Below are 24,069 nucleotides of genomic sequence, written 5' to 3'. Positions count from 1 at the left end.
TATGTGCAGATCTTGGCTATTTGGAAGTGAGGGGGAAAGAACTGAGATGTAAATGGTTGCCCTGGAGAAATGGCTCACCAGGTGAGAACACTTGCTTCACAAGCGTGAGGCTCCACAGAACAAGCAGCTGTCGATGCATAAGCACCTATGACCCCAGCACTGGGGCAGCGAGCCAGGAGGCTGCTGGATGCTGCCTAGCTCCAGGTTCAGTGAGAGACCCTGCCTCCCGGGAACAAAGGCTGGAAGTGACCAAACATGGATGCTTGACATCTTCCTCTGGCTCTGGCCTCCACACATGGGCGCACAGCCCACCCCTGGCCTTGCACATCCAACACTGAAGATAGAGGATGATTTATTTCTAGAACCTTGACTACCAAAGAGTCTGGGAAGAGCACTACTCCCAACCCGTTCTCCCACAGGAGGCTAGACCGAGGAAACCAATCCACACACTGCCCCTTAAAGGTCACGTCCCATGGGCTTGGTTAAGACCCCTTTGCCAGGTTCACTGCCAGCACTTAGTGAGGCAGGTACAACTGAGGAATCAGAGCCCACAGCCAGACCCAAGTCTGTGTGTCCCAGTCACAGAGTAAGGAGTCACACTGCGTGGGCACAGCTTCTATCTTATTCTGAGCCAAGCTTTCAACCACCCATTTCCTCCGGCTCCCTGCATCTGACATAGGGTATGGCCACACTTCCTGGCGGTTATTGGAGGAATTCACTTAATGAGATTAGACAGAGAGCCTCAGGACTGTCTCGCCTTCTGTGCAGGACCCAGGTCAGGAGGTAGGAGGTTGAGCCACACAAGGAGGCTTGCTTACCGCACAGGGCGAGGCAGAGCTGTGTGGACACAAGTCGGAACTGTGCCTAGAATCTAGGGGAAAGGCCACCTTTGGATCTGTGCCACCTCTTCCTGCGCCTGGAAAAAAAAAAAAAAGGCTGATGGCACTGACGCAGACTGGCCTAATGAGGAAAAGGACCAACTGACCCACCCAAGAGACTTTTTGTCTTCAGTAAGGAATGAAAATATGTCTTAGAGAAAGCACGCATACTGTGTAAAGTCAAGCACTCTGTGGCCTATGATAATGGTTCTTGAGTGTGCTGACTGCTGATAACCACAGACGCTGGCCTCGGCAAAAGCTGAGCATGTCACTCCCCCACCCCCACGCCCGCAGCCCACAGTGACTGTGCAGGTTCTCAAGTGCCTATCATGCAAAGTGTTTTGCCTAACTCTGTCTTAGATGCTGGGCACAGTCGCAGATACTCCTGGGAAATCTCACTGTCTAGAATGGTTGCTGAGGCCTGAATATGGACCTGAGATGCCAGAGTCAATAACATGTACACAGCATGAGCACACACGCACACATGCATGCACACGCAGACACACAGACACACATACACTCACATTTCAGCTGACAGTTGCATTACGATGCACACACATACACAAACCATGTAAACACATGCAGAAACAGAAACAGATTCACCACAAATATACACACCACACACACAGTAACACTCATGCCATATAGAAACAGACACACAAATATACACAGAGTCATAGGTACTACACACACAAGCACTCAAATATACCAGACAGAGATAGGAATATATATTAAACACATAATACATATGTGCTGTATGTATCACATATGTATACCACAGAGACACACCGGGAAATAGTGCACATATGCCATAAGTACTACATTGACACAATGTACACTGTACACACACCACAGCACACAAAGAGACAAAATGTCTCACTGTACCATAATATGACACAAAGCTTTGGTTATGTGAGCTACAGATATAGGAGGTAAGTGTAAAAAACGGGGGAAATGAACATTCAGCAAAAATGTTATGAACACAGAATAATTTTTTTAAATGAACACATGAGATTCATTGTAACAGGAGAGTAGTAACAGGGACATAAATAATTGACACATAACGGGTTGTTCTGTTCTAACAGTGATTGCTGCTGCTGCTGCTGCTGCTGCTGCTGCTGTTGTTTTGTTGTTTTTCAAGACAGGGTTTCTCTGTATAGCCTTGGCAGTCCTGGTACTCATTTTGTAGACCAGGGTTACCTTGAACTCAGAGATCTGCTTGCTTCTGCCTTTCAAGTGCTGGGATTAAAGGCTTGAGCCACTACCGCAGTGATAGTGGCATATATGATAGTTCTTTATTGTGGCTCCTGAATTTTCCATGCCAGCAACAGCAACTCCCCAGTCTCTAGCATATCTTCCACCCCCAACCCACCTCACCCCCATTCTAACACTGTGTCCATTGAAGGAGCAACCCTGCATAACCTCTGCAGTGCCTGCTTGGACAGTGTGCCACCTCTTCCCTCCCCGTCTCCTTCCCTGCACCCTCCCTGCCCAAGTCAGGAAAGTCCCTCAGTGCTTGCCTCACAGTACAAACTGGGAAGTTCAAGGATCTGATGCTGACCCTAGACACCAGCTTCCCAGAAGCCTGAGTCAGTCCAAGGACGTCACAGTTCAGCTCTGTGTGCCCAGGGGGCGCTCCGGCCCAGGCATTGAAGATCTTAACTGTTCCCTTTAGTATTTCACGATCCAGTAGGGAAGGGCTAGCAACTCAAATTAAGGGAGTCAGCGGGTGAGAATGACAGCTGGAGGCTATTAATCAAAAAGGGACGGGTGGGCGGGTTGTGGATATACCTCCAAGGTCTACTGTCTCCCTGAACCCCAAAGCTGGACGTGACCACAGGGGAACATCAGGTACAGTTCCCCTGTCTCCCAGATGCCGAATCTGAGACCAGAAGATGGAAGTCACGTACTTACAGTCAAACGAATTTGAAACCTGGAGGTGGTGGCGAACGCCTTTAATCCCAGCACTCCAGAGGCAGAGGCAGGCGGATTTCTGTGAGTTCCAGGCCAGACCGGTCTACAAAGCAAGGCTACCCAGAAAAACCCTGTCTTGAAAAACAAAAACAAAAACAAAACAAAACAAAAAACAAAAAAAGAAAGAAAAGAAAAATCTATTTGAAGCAATGGGGTAACAGTAAATGCCAGAGTCACTTACTATTTTGATCTTCCTGTTGCACAGTATTGTCCCACTAGTTCAAAATATGGATATTACTCTGAAGATGGCATTTTACTAGAGCATTAAGTAACTGCACTTTGTACTTTGTTAAAAAGAATGTAGAAGGGCATGTACGAGGCCTAAGTGTGATGCTCCATACAAGTGTGGACTCCCTTAAGGGCCCTCAAAATACAAAACACATTAAAGTGTGATGGCTTCCTTAGAAACTGTGTCATTTAGAGAGTATGTTTTGCTGTGTTATAATAGAAATATCTTACTATATATTTTTCCTTTTTCTTTCTCTCTTTGTTTCTCTTCTTCCTCCTCCTCCTCCTCCTCTTCTTTCTCCTCCTCCTCCTCTTCCTTGTTTATTTTTCAAAATAGAGTTTCTCTGTGTAGCCCTGGATTTCTTGGACCAGGCTGGCCTAAAACTCACAGATCCACCTGCCTCTGCCTCCCCAGTGCTGGGATTAAAGGCGTGCACCGCCATACCCACCTTCTTACTACATATTTCAACTTTTAATTTTTTATGAAAAAAAAATTTTTTAAAGGTGAAACTCAAGAAAAATAAGCCGGAATTTATGTACATTTATGTATCCTTTGGGAGTCCTCATGATTTACAAACTATGTGTCCTATTGCTTTTTTACTTATTTATTTTTAAACAGCAACAAGTAGAGATATTCATAGAACAGCAATGTTGAGCCAGCCGTACATTCCATGAGTGTTCCCAGTGCATAAAAGTCCTTGAGCATGGTGGTGCACACCTTTAATCCCAGTACTCAGGAGGCAAAGGTAAGCAAAACTCTGTAAATTTGAGGCCAACCTGGTTGGTCTACAAAGTGAGTCCAGGATAGCCAGGGATACACAGAGGAACCCTGTCTCAAAAAAAAAAAAAAAACCTTAAAAAAAAAAAAAAATAGTCCCTGAACCCATGCTTTCTTCTCTAGACAGGCTGGACCTGATGAGCTTTGCATTCTGCCAACAATGTGAAGCACAGCGGGGAAACTGGCCCTACCCTCCCACCCCCACAACCCCTCTCCCACCCCCACAACCCCCCACCCCCACCCCACAACCCCCCCACCCTTCACCCCCCATGGTGTGGAAGTCACCGGAGGCCAAGAAGGCTGGCCTCCACCTTCCTTTAGAGAGAGGGGATAGATTCCTCTCCTTCCCAGGGTCACGTTCTCTAGAATAATATATTATGTATACTATCCACAATCCCGGTACACTGGAATACTAAATAAAATAATGCAACGTGTCTTGACACTGCCTGTTCTCAGGTGCTCAGTCCCTCTACTTGTATCCCCGCTTCTAGCACTGCTTTTCTTCCAGCTGACAGTTGCATTACGATGAAGAACTCTCAGACTGGACCTGGTGCCATTACAGCTGGGCTCCCAACACTTGGAAGGCTCAGCTGGGAAGCCATGGCTTTGAGAACAGCCTGAGCTACATAGCAGGTCTTTGTCTTAAAATAAGCAAGCAAACAAACAAAACACAGCATCTTTCTGGCCGGCATTATCATCCTGCAAGTGTGGAGTAGGGGATTTGGGATTCCTACTTCCTCACAAAGCCTAGTACTTTCAGTTCGGGTGCAGCGGAGAGGCCCTGCACGCACACACTCCAACCTCCCGCTGGTAGCTTTTAGGAGCAGGCTTTTACCCTGGTGGTGCTGGGTGTGATTTTGTTTTGTTTCCTCCGCATTTACCTTTGCTCACTGCACTCACTGCTAACTCCATTTCTCGGAGATTTCTTCGGCTGCCTCTCCCTTCACCAATGCTACTGCTTCCTGCTCAAGCGTCCCTTAGCTCCCCACCCCTGCATCTGGCTAATCCCTCAGGGGGCTCAGCTTTCCTCGTGGAAATTTTTCTAACCCCTGACCGCTCTTGCTATTTGTTTTCATAGCACCTTGTGCGTCTCCTCCCTCGAACTTACAAGCACCATTACATAATGTGTCCGTGTCCTGACAGCCTGTCTCCTCTGCCAGGCCGAAAGCCCAAGGAAGCAGGGCGTCTATTTGGTTCCTTAGCAAGTCACAGGGCTCCGTGAACGTGCGTGGAGCGGATGGCGGAGGCAGATGAAGGGACTCCTAGAGGCCACCGCCATCCGCGGGAGGTGCCTTGCTCAGGAGTGGCAGGTCTGTCTTTTTCCAGGTGGAGCTTCATCTCTGCTCTCCTTTATAGGAGTCCTCCAAATTTTCTTTCCCTGACATGCTCAAAAGAATGAATTGATTTATTAGGTGAGCATCATGAAACACCTGACCACAGAATCCTGAGTCAAACTTTAGCTTAAATAGTCACAGTACTCTCTGTCTTCCCTCCTACTGCCTTCAGTCTACTTTAGAACCGTCCATGCAATTATGAAAAGGAGCAGGAGTTGTTGATAATCCACTTATTTTGGGGTCCACGTCTACAATCTTTTTCAGGCAATGAACCACATTTCTTAACAATCCTAAGTCCACCCTCTTGGGAATTCCAACCTTCATTGAGCCCTCAGTTAATCAAGAGACCAGGTAGCCAAACAGGAACGCTTTACTACTGACCCACGCGCTTAACTAGAATCCATCTTTCACTCTAACAGTATCTGCTCTTAGAGAGGGGAAAAGGCCAAGCAGAACTGTGGATTGTGGCTCTGCCCGCCGGCCTTACGCTTCTCTTCGCAGTCGTCCTCTTAAATGGAACAGCAACACGAAGGCCATTTGCCTGGGCTATCAGGAGTTTTCCTCTCCCAGTCCAGGCTGACTTAAGAATCGGGTTGACTGGCCACAGGTGGCTGGATAGGAACTATTTCCCAAAATAAGTTTCTGCTGAGTTTGGGTCAGGCCTCGGGCTTCCTGCCAATACAGCTTTGTTCTCGTTTCCTTCTGATACCTGATAGGCACTGAGCGATTGTGCTGAGCAGACGCCTATGCCGACTCCACAAGGCCCCAGAGGTACACTGTCATTATGAAGAAAACAATAGCCCAGCCTCCTGAGTGGATGCTCTATATTCAAGGATACAGTGTTTAATTCTCCTGCTTCCATGAATAGTCTTCAAGATGAATAGCTTCAAAATTCCTGATTCTCTTTTTTTCCCCCTTAAATAGCATATCAAAATCCTCCCACTTCAGCCTAAGTCGTGCTCATTCCAGGAATTCAGACCTCTGTGTGTGTGTGTGTGTGTGTGTGTGACCCAAAGGTGGGGCAAGAGTCACTTGAGAAGGAGACGTTGGTGGCAGAATAGATCTTTGGGCAGAACAGAGTTCAATTTCCCAGACTTCCAGCCAAGGAAGGAAGAGCTACAAACTGAAGGGACAACAGCCTAGACCATTCCAGAAGTTAGAGGGGATGTCAACTGTACAACTGACTGGACACCGGATGGCAAAGGGCAGCTGACACTAGGAAGGAGTCCTGTTCTTCTGCACTAGTGTAGAGGCATTCGGGGCATACTGACCTCTGACACTAACATCTTGTTGGTCTGTAGCTTGGGGACAGTGGCATTGGCCGACATCAGCACCATCAGGAATGCTGTTGGCAGCGCTGCTGTTAAGGGTCCTTAAATGGCTTCTTGGCTGGTCAATGTCCATAAGAGGGGCACAGCCAAAGAGGAAGCCCATGGCGGAGGCCATATGGGGCCACCTGAGCGCCTGTAAGGTTTCCGAGGCGAGTCCTAGAAATAAGTTGTGTAGAGAGAGATCTCACAGTAGTGTTGGAGAGCACTAGGACCCACATGACAACAATCGCTGTTGTTCATGTGACTGAACCTAAGACAGCTCTGGCACCGACAGGACACAAATGACAGCAAATGATACGCTGTCAGTGCTGAGAAGGATCTCAGAGTTTATCTAGGCAAAGATCCCAGATGGTTTAAGTGAAGATAACAAGGACAAAACAGGTTAAGCTACCTGCTCTGGTTTCACAGCCTCAGCCAGTCAGCAATATAGGCAGAGTAAGTTACTCCTGGCCAAGCCTATGGTACTTGGTGGACTCTTGTCTTTCTGTGTGTGCCAAGTAGGGGTCTTGGGATGAACATCACTTTGGAGGAAAGTCCAAGATACCTTCAAACAGTACCATAGTCCGTGGAGCAGTACAGTCTGTGGAGCAGCACAGTCTGTGGAGCAGCACAGTCTGTGGAGCAGCACAGTCTGTGGAGCAGCACAGTTTGTGGAGAAGCACATCTTTGGAAGGGGCTTTGGGGTAGAGCCTTCCTAGCACACATAACCAGAAGGTGCAGTGCCAAGCATAAGGCCAGACAGGGGAAGTGTAGAATGTCATAGAAACAGAATATCAGGGAACTGGAGAGACAGCTCAGTCAGCGAAGTGCCTGCTGCTGGAGCGCAAGAGCTGAGCTTGACCCCCTGCACCCAGAGAAAATGCTGGACACGGTGGCTCGCACTGCTAACTGCAGCACCGGCAGATGGGAATAAGCAAGTCTCTGAGGCTTGCCAATGGCCAGCCTAGCTTAACTAGTGAATTCTGGTCCCAGTGAAAAAATCTAGTCCCCAAAACAAGACAGACAGCTCTTGAAGAATGATACCTGAGAGTGACCTCTGTTTGGCACAGATGTGTGCACACACATATGTGTGCACATTCACACACATACACACACGTGTGCACATTCACATATATACACTCACATAGAATATTATCTGGATTGATATCCAATCTGTTCACCTGTATGTCCCTATCTTCATAGGCAAAGCTGATCCTCTATAGAATACTAAGTAGGGTCTGTCAGGAGCTACAGCATCAGACCCTCCGCCCCTCACATCTTCGCCCCACCCCGTGTGTGTGTGTGTGTGTGTGTGTGTGTGTGTGTATGTGTGTCGCACACACCCTTATCGATGATTGTTTTGTTTGTATCTTACAGAGGCTGTTGTTTGTTGGCTGGTTGGGTTTTAGTTTTTTAATTATTATTATTTTTTTAAAAATTATCTTCTCTTCCAGTTCTGTTCCTTTACTCTTGCCGTTGCCTGAGGAAATCTGAAGCTGTGTGGTTTTGTTGTTAAACGTTGCGATCTGTCACCTCTAGCTTCCCCAAGGTGAAACAAACTAACCCCTTCATCCACCAGCTCTTAAAGTCAGAAGGAAGATAACCTTTTATCAGGCCATGCTCCAGAAGAGGAGAGAACACTGTGTCCCTCCCTCTTGGCCTCCTGCAACAGCCTGCATCTACAAAGCTCCAGCTTCCTGTGGGAGGCCACACTGACCACGTGGGAAACAGACTCTTCAGGGACACAACTCTGCAGTGAGCCAGCAGGGCTGAGAGAGAGAGGGGAGCAAAAGCCTTCAGGAAGTCTCTGTAGAGCTCCACCTTCCCCTCCACACCCGACTCAAAGCAGCGCAGAAAACCTGGCAAGACTTGAGTGGTTCAAAGCTGTAGAAAGGCCCAAGAGAATGCTTGGTTTTGCAACAGATCTCAGAGCATTCTTTTAGACCTGTCTCTAGTTTTGAGCTGTTAAACTCTCACCAGAGTTTGTACTTTAAAATGTTAATAAAGGGGCTGGGGAAATGGCCTGGTGTGCAAAGGGCTTGCTGCACAAGCGAAGGTGCCTGAATTCTGATCCCCAGAAAGCACAGCAAACTATAAGGCCAGCTATGGAGGGTGGCAGCTAGTCTAGGTGGCAGCAAGAACAAGTTCCAGGGTCAGTGAGAGAACCTGCCTCCAAAAGAAACAGTAAGAATGAAGTGTCAGGGGGTGCTGCTGCTGAGATGGTTCAGCAGGTAAAAAGGACTTGTTGCACACAGCTGAATTCTGTCTCAAGCACCAAGGTAAAAGCACTGTATGTGGAGGCGTGCGTCAGTAACTCCAGCACTCCTGTGGTGAGATGGGAAGTGGGGACTAGCTGGCCACAGTAAGTAAGACTACCTCAACAAGGTGGAAACTCCCCAAACAAAGCAGAAGAAAACTCCTGTGCCTCTAATCATGGCACCCCCTCTGCCGCCTCCAGAGCATCAGGCACAGCACCTGGTGATGAGCCAGCAGTGAGTTTGTCAAAGGAGCGAACAATCTCCAGGCATTCCATCCATAGGGTAGGCCCGCGCCAAGCTTTTGAGGCCGACTAGCATTCTCAGAAAGCAGTGGGAAACAAGCAGTAGGGTATTCTGTTTTTCAAACTGTCACTAAAGCAGCAACGGTAGCTAAGTTTCAGCCCGCAGATTTCTAAGATCCTGTAGGTACACTTAATCCCAGTTGCCAAACAGGAAGCAAGACTGATGTTCCACAGCCACACATAAAGTCAATTGCTGATTCTGAACAAGGCCAGGTGTCCTCCCGAGTATACAGCTGTCTCCAAAGAACTCAGCCAATAGGGAGTGAGCCGTCAGTGGGCTGTAAGTGGTATGCTGTGGAACAGTCCCAAATGTCTTACTTTGTTTGGTTTGGCTAACCTAGCATGCCTGAGACTGAAGGCCCAAGGCCAAGAAAGCATTGACATCTGGCAATGACCTTGCTGGGTTGTCCTATGGTGGAAGACTGGAGGGCAAAAGGAAAAAGAGGGATGGGGAAGAAGTGAATATTATTGTTTTTATAAGAAGCCCATGGGCTGGAGAGATGGCTTAGAGGTTAAGAGCACTGGCTGCTCCTCCAGAGGTCCTGAGTTCAATTCCCAGCAACAACACGGTGGTTCATAACTATCTATAATGAGATCTGGTGCCCTCTTCTGGTCTGCAGGAGTACATGCAGACAGAGCACTGTATACATAATAAATAATAAATAATCTTTGAAGGAGGAGGAGGAGGAGGAGGAGGAGAAATGCACTTTCTGCAACAGCAACATTCAAGAGAGTGACATCCTTGGGACCCAGACTGCTCTCTTTAGACCTCACTATGCTGATGAAGAGCATGTCTTCGGACTATGACAATCCTTCTTCACTGTCCAGTTCTACCATTCTGCTTCCCTCACTGACCAATGCTGACACCTACCATAGGGTCAAGAGAGTGGAAGCCACCCAGAGGGAGCAGGAAGAGGACGAACGTAAACAAGAGAGCACATACAAGGCTGGGTATAAAATAGCTAAAACCAAGTGTGCCGGCGAGGCAGAGTTCTTTTGAAGCCCTCAGGTTTGACAGGGTTGACAAGGACACCTGGAGCCACCATCATTCCAGTTGTCCAGTCTTGGCTTCCTCCTGTGGGATATTCACTCAGGGGCCACCATGACTCCTTGAGTGCATTTCTTACCCAGGTAGGGACCAGTAGTTCTCGGGCTCTCCTATTTGTCTGTGGTTAGAAGACTGCTGTGTATCACTGTCGCTGATGACATCATCTCCACCAAATTGAGCATCACCCACGTGTGTTCGAAGCTTTACGGTCCACACATTGTGTTCATAACCACTTGCTCATTCGTGCCCACAGCAGCAACCATTATGTCACTGGCACGATGTGTAATGAAATGACGACATTTCCCTTGGGCCCTGGAAGTGGGTATTTATTTATTTATTTATTATGTCTACAGTGCTCTGTCTGCAGGCCAGAAGATTCTCATTATAGATGGTTGTGAGCCACCATATGGTTGCTGGAAATTGAACTCAGGACCTCTGGAAGAGCAGTCAGTGCTCTTAACCTCTGAGCCATCGCTCCAGCCCCAGGAAATGGGTATTTTTAATAGTATGAGAATGAAGGCAAGGTTAGACAGAATGCTGTTGAATGACCTGGGAAAGACAAATCCTCTCAGAGATGTCTGAGTCACTTTGCTGAGGCCACTTTGTTGACATTTCTGCTGGCATCTTGCTACTGAGATAAGAATGTAACCAAAATAAGAATACAGATGTTAGTAATGCAGTTTGTTAAATTTTCCCTTTGTGAAACAGGACTGAGACCCATGGGTCAAATTACATGTGACAGCAAATGATAGAAAGATAAGCATTTAGCTCTTTGAAAGCTGCTTTTATCTAACTTAGTATCACAAGTGCTCTTCACGTTGTTAAAATAATGATTAATATCCCCCATCTAAAAGCTATCCCACTTACCTGTGTGAGAGCCACAGTGCACATGTGGAGGTCAGAGGATAACTTCTAGGAGTTTAGTTTCTCTACTTCCATTGAGGGGACAGTCCCCACGAAGGAACTGAGATCACCAGGCATGTGGCAGGTACTTCTAACCCTGAACCAGTCTCCATTACACCCACCTTAATGCTGAGAATGTCTCCGCTATGTAACTTACTTAATGGCCTCAAGGACAAGAACAAGGCAAATACCTTGCTCATGACTTTGGAGCAACATGTCTTTTGGAGGAACATGTCTTAGAGGCCCTGTGTTCAAGTGTCAATATTTTTTTTTCTTTTTGACACACTCAATAATTTTCTCATTTATAGAGTTAAAGTGAAACACATTATAAAATAATAACCTTAATTTTACAAACCATTTATCAACAAACAATTGGACACAACATTTGAAATGTGGACTTTTACACAATTATGTGTGAGTATGTGTATGTGTGTGTGTGTGTGGTTTTGGTTTTTGAGACAGGGTTTCTCTATGTAGCATGATTGTCCTAGAACTCACTCTGAGACCAGGCTGGCCTTGAACTCAGAGATCCGCCTGCCTCTGCCTCCCTAGTGCTGGGACTAAAGGGGTGCGCCACCACTGTACAGCTACAATAATATATATTGAAAGAATCTTTCAGAGTACAGAGACTAGCGGGCTGTCACTGATAAGTCTTTAGTTTACCTTGTTCCTACAGATCTCGCTTATGGTTCGTCTAACATGGCCACACACACATAAATAGGATCAAACGGTAGAAAATCAAAATCCTGTTCAATGGTTTCTCACCCAGACTGCCCTTTAAGTTTCCATTGGGGCTCTCTAAAATCACAAGATGCTCCTTTCCCAGAATCATAAGACAGCAAGCAGGGGCACTTGAATGAGAACAACTCATAAGGACTCACGATGACTCCTCTTCCTTAACCTAAAATATTGATTTCCAAAAAGAAAAAAAAAAAAAAATCCCAATCTCAAGGGATAGAGGCCACGTATTTGTTCAATCAAAACCTTGCGCTCATCTTTGTAAGGGAAAGGCTGAATACTAAAAGTGGAAGTGTTGTGCTGTCACAGGGTCACTGTGATCGTCAGTATTTCTGCATAGTTTGTGCCAATTGTGTATAAGACTCCTATAGTGCATTCTAAAACTCCACTATTACTTATCAACTGTGAAAAGTCAATGAGAAGGAAAGAAGGACAAGAGAATGGGTGGTTTAACAGCAGGGCAGACCTTTATGTGGGGGGGGGGGGGGGGGGGGGGGGGGGGGGGGGGGGGGGGGGGGGGGGGGGGGGGAGGGACCTGCAGAGGGAGGTATGTGGAAGAGTCAGAATTCTATTAACAAGCTGGGTAGTCGATGTGGGAGAGGAGGTTGAACACTTGCCCTTTTGGCTCCCAGCTGGTCATTGCTGGGAATACCCAGTGAGTAGTCAGGTAAGGAATGTTAGCTGATCGGTAAACATCTTTCCTGGCTGGAGTTCCCTGCGGCAGAGAAATCAAGAAATGACTTAACTTACTTCTGGAAACCAAATTACTGTGATTACTGGGACTGTCATCGTTCAACCAAAATGAAGAAGCTTACAAAATGGTGTGGCTCTGACTGACATCCTAACTTTTGTGTTATTAGCTAGGTGAAAGTGTTGTCGACGTTTTCTCTGCTCTTCCCTGCTAAACAAGAGCTGGTCCTCATCGGGGGTCTCAGGACAGTGTCTGGTATCAGGGGTTTGGGAAAGGAGGGTGCTGTGAAGGGGAAAAGCTCTGTCCTCAATGGCTTCCAAGCCTGCTAATATCTGTCTAGCTACTCGATGCTCTCCTCTCAAGAGTTGAAACCCTAGCATCACTTAGGAGGTAGACATCAAGTCACGTAGCTTCCGGCTGACCTTGGGGGTGTAGAGTGGCTTAGGCTCTCCACCCTTGTTGACATCAAGGCATTGCAGGGCAATCAAGGGATTATGATTGATAGCTGTTAGGTTGTCAAAACACCACCTGAGTGTGGGTCAGCTGTAAGTGAGGAAAGGTCCAGACTAATAACGCCCCTACCAAGATCACAATAGATAAGCCATTTTTGCTATAAAGACCCAGGGACTCAGTTTTAAAGTTGTTCACCAATGAGACAGTGGTACTGGGTGTGGTCCTCATCTGATCTGTAGGCTGTGGAGCAAAGGAGGCAGGTGCAGAATTATCAGAACTGTGCAAACAGCAGCCGTGTGTTGAGGAAAGCATGCGGGTGCTTTATTTAGCTCCATTACAGCTGGGGAAGCTGTGAGGCGCTCACCTGGAATGTCCACGCAGACCTGTAAAGTCTGACCCACTGCTTGTCTTATATTATTATAAATAATGTTAACTTTGCAGTACAACAAACTGTACCTTAGTAAAATGGCTTTTAAGTAAAAGTGGAAGAATAAGACAACAAAGGTGCAAAGAGGAGGTCCCCTTCTCTGGATCTTTTGGCCACTTTTTAATTGTGCTTTTCTAGGGACTTATGACCTTGAGAAACAGAGGAAGAAGTCACAGCTTTCTAGTCCAGGTTTGCTTTTTGTGACCAGGAACTGACACCTCCTGTAGCTGTAGCAATGGCTCAGTGATTGAGAGCACGGATTGCTCTTCCAGAGGCCCCAGCAGGGTGGCTCACAACTGTCTGTAACTCAGTTACAGTGGGTCAGCACCTTCTTCTGCCTCCTTGAGCGCTGCACACACATGGTACACATGCACACATGCCGGCAAAACACTCATACACATAAAAATAAACAAATAAATAAATATTTAATAAAAGAAGAAATAACATTTCTCCATTAAATAATTTCTTAGACTAGTGTTCCCCGCAGGGAACTTTTTTCCCAGCACTTGGGAGGCAGAGGCAGGAAGATCTCTGTGAGTTTAAGGCCACCCTGGTCTACAAAGTGAGTCCAGGTCAGCCAGAGCTACACAGAGAAACCCTCCCCTCACCTCTCTCTCTGGTTTTTCGAGGCAGGGTTTCTCTATGTAGCCTTGACTGTCCTGGCCTCACATTGTAGACCAGGCTGGCCTCGAACTCACAGGGATCCATCTGCCTCTGCCTCCCGAGTGTTGGGATTAAAGGCGTGTGCCACCACGCCTGTTGAGAAACCCTGTCTCAAAAAAAAAAAAAAAAAAAAAAAAAGTGTTTCTCATCCTGCAGGTCCCCTTTGTGGGGGCAAACGACCCTTTCACAGGGGTCACCTAAGACCATCAGAAAACACAAATATTTACACTACCATCCATAACAGTAGCAAAGTTACACCTAAGAAGTAACAAGGAAAATAATTTATGGTTGGTGGGAGGGTCACCACATCATGAGGAACTGTATTAAAGGGATGCAGCATTAGGAAGGTCGAGAACCACTGTCTTAGAATATCTTAGAATAGCTGTTCATCCTCCCCTAATATGACTAAGGTCTAAACTATAAGCTAAAGTATTAAATAGTTGAGTGTCCTCAATCTCCCCCTCAGTGCTTGACCAGTTATGAATGCAAATTTCAACAGCTCCCCCATGTCCTCAAGTGTATTTACAATGGCTTTATATTTTCCTTAGTTAATCTTGGTACAGAAAAATCACATGGCTCCTGCTCAGTGTCTCAGAAGTCCGTGCCAGGCAGGACCCTCACCCAGAGCAGGGGATGGAGTTTCACAGGGCTTTGTTTTGGCATGTTCTCTATGTGGGCTATGCACGCCCTGTATCCTGGACTTTAAGTCCCTAGAAGGAGAGGGTGGGCTTGCAAGGCCCGTGAGGAGCCCTAGAGGAGCCAAATCAGTCCTTGGGGGGGGGGGGCGCAGGAAGTGAAGCTGACCCTAAGGAACCAAGCTGAGTCTCCCAAACCTCTGAGGTTTGGCTGGGTGAGACCCAAGAGCTGGGTTCTGTAAGAACTGCCCTCCAACATATGAGTGTGCAGACACCCTAATCGCACGCGGTGAAGCTGTGGATCACGTGCCTGGCGCAGAGCTCTGCTCAAGGGTCTTCTCTTCTGCCTGTCTTTTTCAGCAGCAACAGTATCACGGCAGGAAATAGTTTGGATATCACTTAAAAATATACTGATCATGAGCAAAAACCTAAAACCATCTGTTCATTTTGTTCACCCAGTGTTTATTAGCATCATTATATATAATAATGTTTTTTGAGGACAGGGTTTCTCTGGGTAGCCTTGGCTGTCCTGGACTTGCTTTGTAGACCAGGCTGGTCTCGAACTCATAGAGATTTGCCTGCCTCTGCCTCCCAGAGTGCTGGGATTACAGGTGTGGGCCACTGTGCCCGGCTTCATTATGAGATCTTTATTCAGGTACATACTACACTTTCACCACATTCACCCTACCCTCTTATCCTCCTTTGTGTCCCCTGACTCCTCCAAAACTTTCCATTTTACTCAGGATCTCTTGATATTTTGTTCCTAATTAAAAGAAGACTTTAAGAGAAAAAAAAAAAGGTAACACTTTATGAGAGTCCTAGTTTATAAATGAAGATTTTTTTAAATCTTTCTGACTTAGTAGGTTATACACACGTGTATGTACATGTATATGTACATGTACATGTGCATGCGTGCGTCGTGCGTGTGTGTTTGTGTGTGTGTGTGTAACTAATAATTAGGAAGAGATTATGAAGTTGGGAAGTAGAACATTCTAGGAGTTGGAGGGGGTGGGGAGGGGGTGGGAGTAATACAGATGAAGAAAACTCAAGTATGAAGTTCTAAAAAGAAAACCATTTTCCAAAAGAATTTAAATGCATAAACAAAACCAAAATGCGTCTGTCTGAAAAGGCTGGAAAGAGCACTATGTAGTCAGGCTCCTGAGAAGTCCCTATTTCCCCAGGCGGTGATACCCAGCAGGGTGTAGCCCTCCCACAGAGAGCCAGTCATTGAACCGTGCACTATGTGCTCCCCATCCACCCAGCAGAAGCTGAGTATAGACTCTTAAACAGGAGTCACAGCCAGGGTTAGCAGAGAATTGGTTTTTGTTGTTGTTGTGCTTTGTTTTGTTTTGTTTTGTTTTTCTAAGACAGGGTTTCTCTGTGTAACCCTGGCTGTCCTGGACTTGCTTTGTAGCCCAGGCTGGCCTGGAACTCATGAAAATCTGCCCGCCTCTACCTCCCAAGTTCTGGGATTAAAGGCGTGTGCCACCAGGCCCAGCAACAGCAGAGTATTGTTTAAAGGTAGATTCTATTGGATCATTCAAACTGACATCCTATTGAAAAACTCCTGTCCATGAGAGCTTGACTGAAGATGGAAGCTCTCCTGGGGTCACTAGAAGCTAGGTCTGGCCTATACTCTCGGCCCAAATAGAGGCTGACCACCTCGGGCTTCCAGATCTTGAGATGTGTGATCAGGTGGTCGGATGCAACACAAAACAAGAACTGTGTCCAGTAGCTGGTCATGTGGCTGGGTGGAGTGAGACCTACCTGATCACTATGCCTTGGTCCAGTCTTTCTTTGTTGGCTTCCATGTAGTGCTTCCAAGCAAACCCCGCAGAGAGCAGCTGTGCCTATGGCAGGACACAAAATCTATCATCTGTCTGTCTGTCTATCATCTATCTATCTGTCTGTCTACTATCTATATCTATCTATGAATCTACCTATCTATCATCTATTATTTATCTATCATCCATCTATCTACCTATCTTTTATCTATCATCTATTTGTCTGTCTGTCTGTCTCTCTCTCTCTCTCTCCCCCTCTCTCTTTTTTCCTCCCTTCTTCCTCCAAACCTTCTTCTCTTCCTTTCTCAAAAAGAGATGAAACTTTGGGCTATCTGGTGGCCTGATGTCATGGTGCCAGCATCTTCATCCAGAAGCTTATGTGTGACGAGGTAGCTAATTGCCTCTAAGTGCTAAGCCCTGGGCACAAAGCTCCACCTGTGTGCCTTCCAAACAAGACAGCTCTGGCCTTTAACCTAACTGTTCCCCTTTCCCCTCGTGATCAGCTGCTCTTTGGCACCCCAGCAACTGACCATGACCTTCCTCTCTCGGTGACCTCACAAAGACTTGTTAGCATTGTCTGACCCATTGGGCCACCGGAGCATTAGCAGAGAAAATGTGCATGGTTTTGCTACATTGCCAACATTGGGTTCCAGTTCCTCACAGTGTTAAAACAAGATCTCAGCCTGCCCCCACCCTTCCCGCCCCTGTTATACTATCCCCCCAGAGCCACAGGCTGTGTCTGGCCTCTGACAGTTGAACTCTGCAGCTACCGTGCCAATTGTGAATGAGGCGCAAAGAGTTGAAAGCTGAGGGTCTGTTCTAGCAGACTCAGCAGAGACTTAAACGTGTCGACCTCATGCATCTGCAGAGGCAGGCTGGCAAGTGGTCACAAACAGGCCATCTCATGAGACTTCCTGTGCTTCCTGCTACTGCTGCTGCCTAGGCCATGTGTCCCAAGACGAGACTTTTCATGCTAGGTCAGCACTTACTCTGCCAGTTGTGGCAGAGGCCAAATAGAAGGGGTGAGGATTAGGGAAAAAAAATGAAGGAATATGCCCTCCAGGTTTTCTTGTACTGTTCTGAGTTGCTTTGGAGTTTATTTTATTTTTTTTTTTAGTTGCTTTGTCTCTGTTTTTCTGAGGGAGGACAAGAAAAGAAACTGATGGGTCACAAGACAATGAACTGAAGAATTACTAAGTCAGTTCATGTGACATTTGCAATGAGGGCCCACAGGGTGCTGGAAGCAGCCAGTGTCACTGTGGAGCTGTCCCCTGGCAACCATATGACCAGCTCTCAAAGTCACATGTGTTATGTGATGTAGAAAGCACAGTTTAGAACGAGCATTGGAGAAACCAGGATTGTCGATCACAGGCGTACAGGTCTACTTTCCTCACTGGAAGGAAATGAATGGCGCCAGGTCACCTGATGCCAGAGTGAAAGAGGTCAAACAATGATCCTGGAGTATTCTATTAAGAGCCTGCCTTCCCCTGAATTCCCCCGACCTGTACCCTGAGCATTGTTCGGGGCCCTAATCCTGAGCTTTGTCTCTCAGTGAAGAAAGCCCATCCTTATGGAAGCAGTCCCATGCTCTTTGCATCCTCTACCTGTAAAGGAATGCTAATTCAGAACATGGCTGCTCTGGCAGGAGATCACATCCAAAGGCCTTCTAGGTCTGTGTAATCTAGCCAGAATACAAACATGCCTTTAATCCAGAAAACAGAGACAAACGCTGAGTTCAAGGCCAGCTTGGTATAGAGCAAGTTTCAAGAAAAGAAATGCTTAGGTACAGGTGTGCACACTTTAACTCCCAAACAACGAAGGTAAAGTTAGTATGCAGAAGGAAGCACCCATGTTTAGAAATGATGTCTAAGTGAGTGGCAGAAAAAGTGACAAATCAGAGAAAGATTTGACAGAATAGGATACGCCCAACTCTTGGGAGAAGTGGAGGAAAAGGGGGCAACACAGAGAGAGAAGAGGCAGTGTTACCAGCAGAGTTTTACAGAGAGAAGGGGAAAAAGAGAACCAACTAGACACAGGTGAAGACAATGAGCCAGAGAATGAAATGGAGCCAGAAGATTAGAACAGATTGCTGAGTTAGTTTGAGACCAAGCAGAGCAATTCAGGGGCTGAGAAAGAAGCCAGATTGAATCAGTCAGCTGGGAGAGGAATTTGAGCCAGAACAGCTGAGTTGAACCAGTCAGCCCAGAGCTCAGTAAGAACAAGAAAGGGTGAGCTCATTAAGCAGGAAGTCTCAGAGGCTGAAAACCCAGGCCTAGGTCAGAATGTATGGGAGCTAGAAGCTTCCAGGAGTAGGCCTCGGTTAGCAGGCAGAGGCAACAAGCCGCCCAGACAATTACCTCCCTTACCTACCTACCACCAATAGAATCTAGCCTTATACTTCTCACTGATCCTTCCTCCAATAGACGGTAACCCTGCGCTCTGCTTATCAGCCAATAGAACCCACTCTTACTTACAGTAAGGTCCCATGTGGTTTGTTACCTTGCTAGGGAGTTTGTTTCTATGTAGCTCTGCCTAAAGCTTTGTTGTGATAACTGTCCCCAAAGTTTTACTGTGCCTAAATGAGTCAGAGGAATAAAGCCACCGGTTCAGACCCTGAAAGCACTTCACCCGGTGCCTGCAACGATGGTACTGACGCGTTTCGTTCTTCAGCTCTCTCGAGTTGTCACCAGCCAGCCATGAAGCTTGAGGGGTTCCCTGACAGAGTGGCAATGTTGATTCAGTCGAGAACTAATACCCAAGTTCCATCCCTGAGTCCACCCATTCCCAGATCCCTTGTTCCCTGAGTGTGACTGTTCTGAGAGAAAAGCACCAAGTTCAGAGCTGAGAGTGTTCCGGGAGGTGAAAAGCAAGCCTCTCTCTTCAACAGCGTGTCCGGGTGACCAGCAAAGTGCACTCAGTGGATACTTCCAGAGTAAATGGATTGAGACAATGGGCTGAGATTAGCATTAGGCTGAGAGAAGGATATTTAAGTTAAACAAAACAGGTATACTACTTTAGGGCCTATTGAACAATTCCTGGCCTTTCTCTTTGTCCACATTCCTAGAAAGGTCTCAAGTGTATCCATCCTTCCCACTCTATCCCAAACGACACACTCAAATGCTAAGAGCTCATCTAATAAAAGTCAACATTTAGGGGCTGGAGACATGGCTTAGCAGTAAAGAGCATTGACTGCTCTTCCAGAGGACCTTGTTTGAGTCCTAGTGTCTACATCATGGCTAACAACAGTCTGTAACTCCAGTCCTGAGGGATCCAGTGCCTGGCATTTGTGGGCACTGCACTCATGTGGAACAGAGATATGCGTACAAGCAAAACACCCTCATACATAAAATAAAAAAATAAAAAGCAAACATTTAGTAAAGAAAATTCTTAGTAAGCAGCATACAAAATGGTCACACAATCTTTCTGGTAAAGTCAGTGTTGCTTCGTCTGGTCTTATGTTCTAGATGTTTCAAGCTTGCCCTCCACAAAAGGGTCTCTTTCTTTCTTTTTTAAATTATAAGATTTATTCATTCATTCATTCATTCATTCATTCATTCATTATGTGTACAGTGCTCTGCCTGCATGTACACCTGCATGCCGGAAGGGGGCATCAGATCACATTATAGATGGCTGTGAGCCACTATGTGGTTCCTGGAAATTGAACTCAGGACCTCTGGAGGAGCTAGCCCACTGGCCTGCATGTTTAAAAGACAAAGAAACGGGGCTAGAGAGATGGCTCAGTGGTTAAGAGCACTGACTGCTCTTCCAAAGGACCTGGGTTCAATTCCCAGCACCCACATGGCAGCTCACAACTGTCTGTAGCTCCAAGATCTGACACCCACACACCAATGCACATAAATTGAAATTAAATAAAAATATATTTTAAAAAAAGACAAAGAAACAAGAAAGCTAACTTCATAAAGATGAGAATTTTTGTTCTGCACACTGCTGTGTCTAAATGCCTACAGTGAGAAAGCCAATATATGTTGAGGGAGCAAGTCCCATGCTGAGGTTATGAAATTACTTTAGAGCAGTTTTTAAAAGATTTTTTTTAATGTGTACATGTGTCTGTCTGCACATATGAATGTTTGTGCCTACAGCAGAGGCATCAGATCTCCTGTAGCTGGAATTACAGGCAGTAATAATCTATCTGACATGACATTGGGACTAGAACTCAGGTCCTCTGCAAAAGCAGTACACACTGGTAACCACTGAGCTATCTCCTCAGCCCACATACACGGATTTAAAAACAAAATGTGATGTAGAAGAAGTAAAAAGGCTCAGCAGACAAGAGCCTCACCACAAAGCCTGATGACCTGAGTTCAGTTCCTGGAATGCAGGGTAGACAAAACCAACACACACACACATAATAATAATAATAATAATAATAATAATAATAATAATAATAATAATAATAATAATGAATATTTTAAATATACAGTTTTCAATAATAATAATAAAGATGTTAAATATACAGTTTTCAATAATAATAATAATAATAATAAATATTTTAAATATACAGTTTTGATATAAGTATACTTAAGATAACAGTAATAAGCCAGGCGTGGTGGTACATGCCTTTAATCCCAGCACTCAGGAGGCAGAGGCAAGAGGATCACTGTGAGTTCAAGGCCAGCCTAGTCTACAAAAGTGAGTCCAGGACAGCCAGGGTTACACAGAGAGACCCTGTCTCAAAAAACAAACAAACAAAAAAAAACCCAACAAGAAAACAAACAAACAACAAAGGTAATAGTAATAGCTTTTCCCATAGCCGCTGCTCAACATGGCACCACAGAAAGACAAGAACTCTAAGAAATCAACCTGGAGGTTTCACTCGGACCTTACTCATCCAGTAGAAGATGGAATTGTTGATTCTGGAAATTCTGAACAGTTTCTATGGGAGAAGGTTAAAGTCGATGGAAAAGCTAGAAATCTCGGAAATATTCACATTGAACGTTTGAAGAACAAAAATCACAGTTGTTTCTGAGAAGCAGTTCTCTAAAAGGTACTTGAAATATCTTACCAAGAAGTATCTTAAGATGAATAATCTCCGTGGTTGGCTGCGTGTGGCTGCATCTGGCAAGGAGACATATGAACTTCATTATTTCCAGATGAAGATGGGTCAGAGTCTGAGGACTAGTCAGCCTTTGCTTTTAATAAAGGGAAAGTACGCCAAAGAAACATGAAATCGGACCTTGCCAAAAAATTAAATTCATTTTACTCTCCCCCCCCCTAAAAAGATAAAAGCAATAAAACATGTTTTTGAAACAAGCCATCATGTTTTAAGGCACTCAAGAATTTACAAACTAGCCAGGCGTGGTGGTGCACGCCTTTAATCCCAGCACTCGGGAGGCAGAGGCAGGTGGATCTTTATGAGTTTGAGGTCAGCCTGGTCTACAAAGTGAGTCCAGGACAGCCAAGGCAACACAGAAAAACCCTGTCTCCAACAACAAAAAACAAACAAACAATAAAAAATAATTTAAAAACTGAAGGCAACATCCAAATTAAAGAACATGGCTGTGATCTCCACTCATTTAGTATGTACTTCATGACTTTATCAACCTCTCTTCTACAGTGTCTTTTCATGAGAGTCATAATCTAAACTTTAAAAAAAGCAACTTTGGGCTCATATCCCAGGGGCTATCTTTCTACAGTTTTTGTGCACTCCAACATCCCTTCAGTCTTTCCCCCAAATCTTTCCCTTACCTTTTATTCTCTTTTGGTTTTGTTTTTTGTTTTTTTGAGACAGGGTCTCTGTGTAGCCTTGGCTGTCCTGGAACTCACTCTCTAGATCAGGCTGGCCTCGAACTCAGAGATCCACCTGCCTCTGCCTCCTGAGTGCTGGGATTAAACGTATATAGCGCCACCGTGGCCAGCTTGGAATAAGTTTTTAAACATGAAGCATTGGGTCGAGTTTTAAGATCTTAGCAACTGATGAACGTGATCACTATTCATTTTAGCAGTTCTTCGAATGAGTTTGCAAAATGTGTAAAATTATTTTTTTAGTTTAAGAGGAAACCACAACCCTGCCAAAAGAAATAAAAAGCCAAGGATCCAACTAGATGTGTTTCGGAAATCCAATTGTCCTACACTGAGGTTGCTCATCTGCCTTCCAGCTCCACACAAGCCTCTCAGCCCCTCCTTCCATCACTCCACCCCCTAACATCACCCTAGAACCTACAAGTACCTCTCAGCCCCTCCTTCCATCACTCCACCCCCTAACATCACCCTAGCACCTACAAGTACCTCTCAGCCCCTCCTTCCATCACTCCACCCCCTAACATCACACCCTAGAACCTACAAGTACCCTCAGCCCCTCCTTCCATCACTCCACCCCCTAACATCACCCTAGCACCTACAAGTACCTCTCAGCCCCTCCTTCCATCACTCCACCCCCTAACATCACCCTAGAACCTACAAGTACCTCTCAGCCCCTCCTTCCATCACTCCACCCCCTAACATCACCCTAGCACCTACAAGTACCTCACAGTTCCTGTGTATCTGCAATGGCAACAATAGAGTTAGGTTGCCTATCTCAGCTCCCAGACTCTTTAATACTTTTTTCTTAATGATAATACTCCTGAAAAAGTTGTAACTACCTCTCTCCTTCTACAATTTTCCTCCATGAATATATTTGTACAAACACTTCCATCCAAAATATATTTGAAGGGCTCTACCAGAAGAACAATGTAACCAAGATAAAACAAAGGCTATTAAAGATTTTAAAAGGCCACTGTTTTGAGCACAAGATTGAGCCAGGAATGAAAATAACACAAATTGTTGTGCCTTTGCTATGGCTCCTCTGACAAACATAGCTGGGATTGGCTAGCTTAAACACCAGACATTATTAATCACAGTCCAAGATTGAAGACTGGACCATCCAGGTGCCGGTAGATATGGTGAAGGCTTGCCTCTTGGGGCCAGCCTATGGTTTCACAGCCCCTTTTATCTTCAGAGAACAAAGAGCAAGCAAGCACCAACAAACAGTTTGGAGAAGACACAGTTCACAGCAATCAGAATCCCAAGTACTTACCGAAGGTGGATTGCAATCTGACTCAAAGATTTTGAGCAGTCAAGAGAGAGGAAAATAGAGTAAGCCACACAGTTTACGAGGCTCATGACACAGATATGACAACTGCTCATTCAGAGCTATCCGGGTATTTGTAAAGTGCTGGATGTTTTCATCTGCACCCAGGCCTGCGGCTCCTTTCTGGTCACTTAGGCTGCACCTGTAGCGCCTCTCTGCCTCTCTTCTTAGTGCTTCTTGTCTCCTTTGTGTTCCTTAAGCAAGCCAAGGTCACTCAAAGTCATCCAAGGACTCTGTAAGGCCCTTTGTACTATGTTTCTTTTTCTAGAACGTTCTTCCCTCACATATTTGCACATCCAACTTGTTCTCCACATTCAGGCTTCAGTGAGAAGTCCCATTTTCAAATAGTTTCTGCTTCCTCTCCTCAGAATTCACTCTTTTTCTCATAGTATGTAATGAGCACATGAAATATTTTAATTTACATACATGATACTTTGCATTATGCATTCATCCCATATGGAAGATCATGAGCACAAGAGCCTAGCTGTGCCTCTTAAAAATCATGTCTGGGACATATTAGAAGGTTCAATAACCAGGAGTCTGGTATGCAACAAGGAGAAGCTGTCTCTGAAGGGTCC

General features: G+C 45.7%; 1 pseudogene; it reads left to right on the top strand.

Annotated features, from left to right (window-relative positions):
• The first annotated feature begins 21,187 nt into the window (after positions 1-21,187).
• On the top strand, positions 21,188-21,544 carry LOC127191003 (60S ribosomal protein L22-like 1; annotated as a pseudogene).
• The last annotated feature ends 2,525 nt before the right edge of the window (positions 21,545-24,069 follow it).

This window comes from Acomys russatus, chromosome 6, assembly GCF_903995435.1.
Source record: "Acomys russatus chromosome 6, mAcoRus1.1, whole genome shotgun sequence".
Taxonomy (NCBI): Eukaryota; Metazoa; Chordata; class Mammalia; order Rodentia; family Muridae; genus Acomys; species Acomys russatus.
This window is presented reverse-complemented; position numbering and strand designations above follow the sequence as displayed.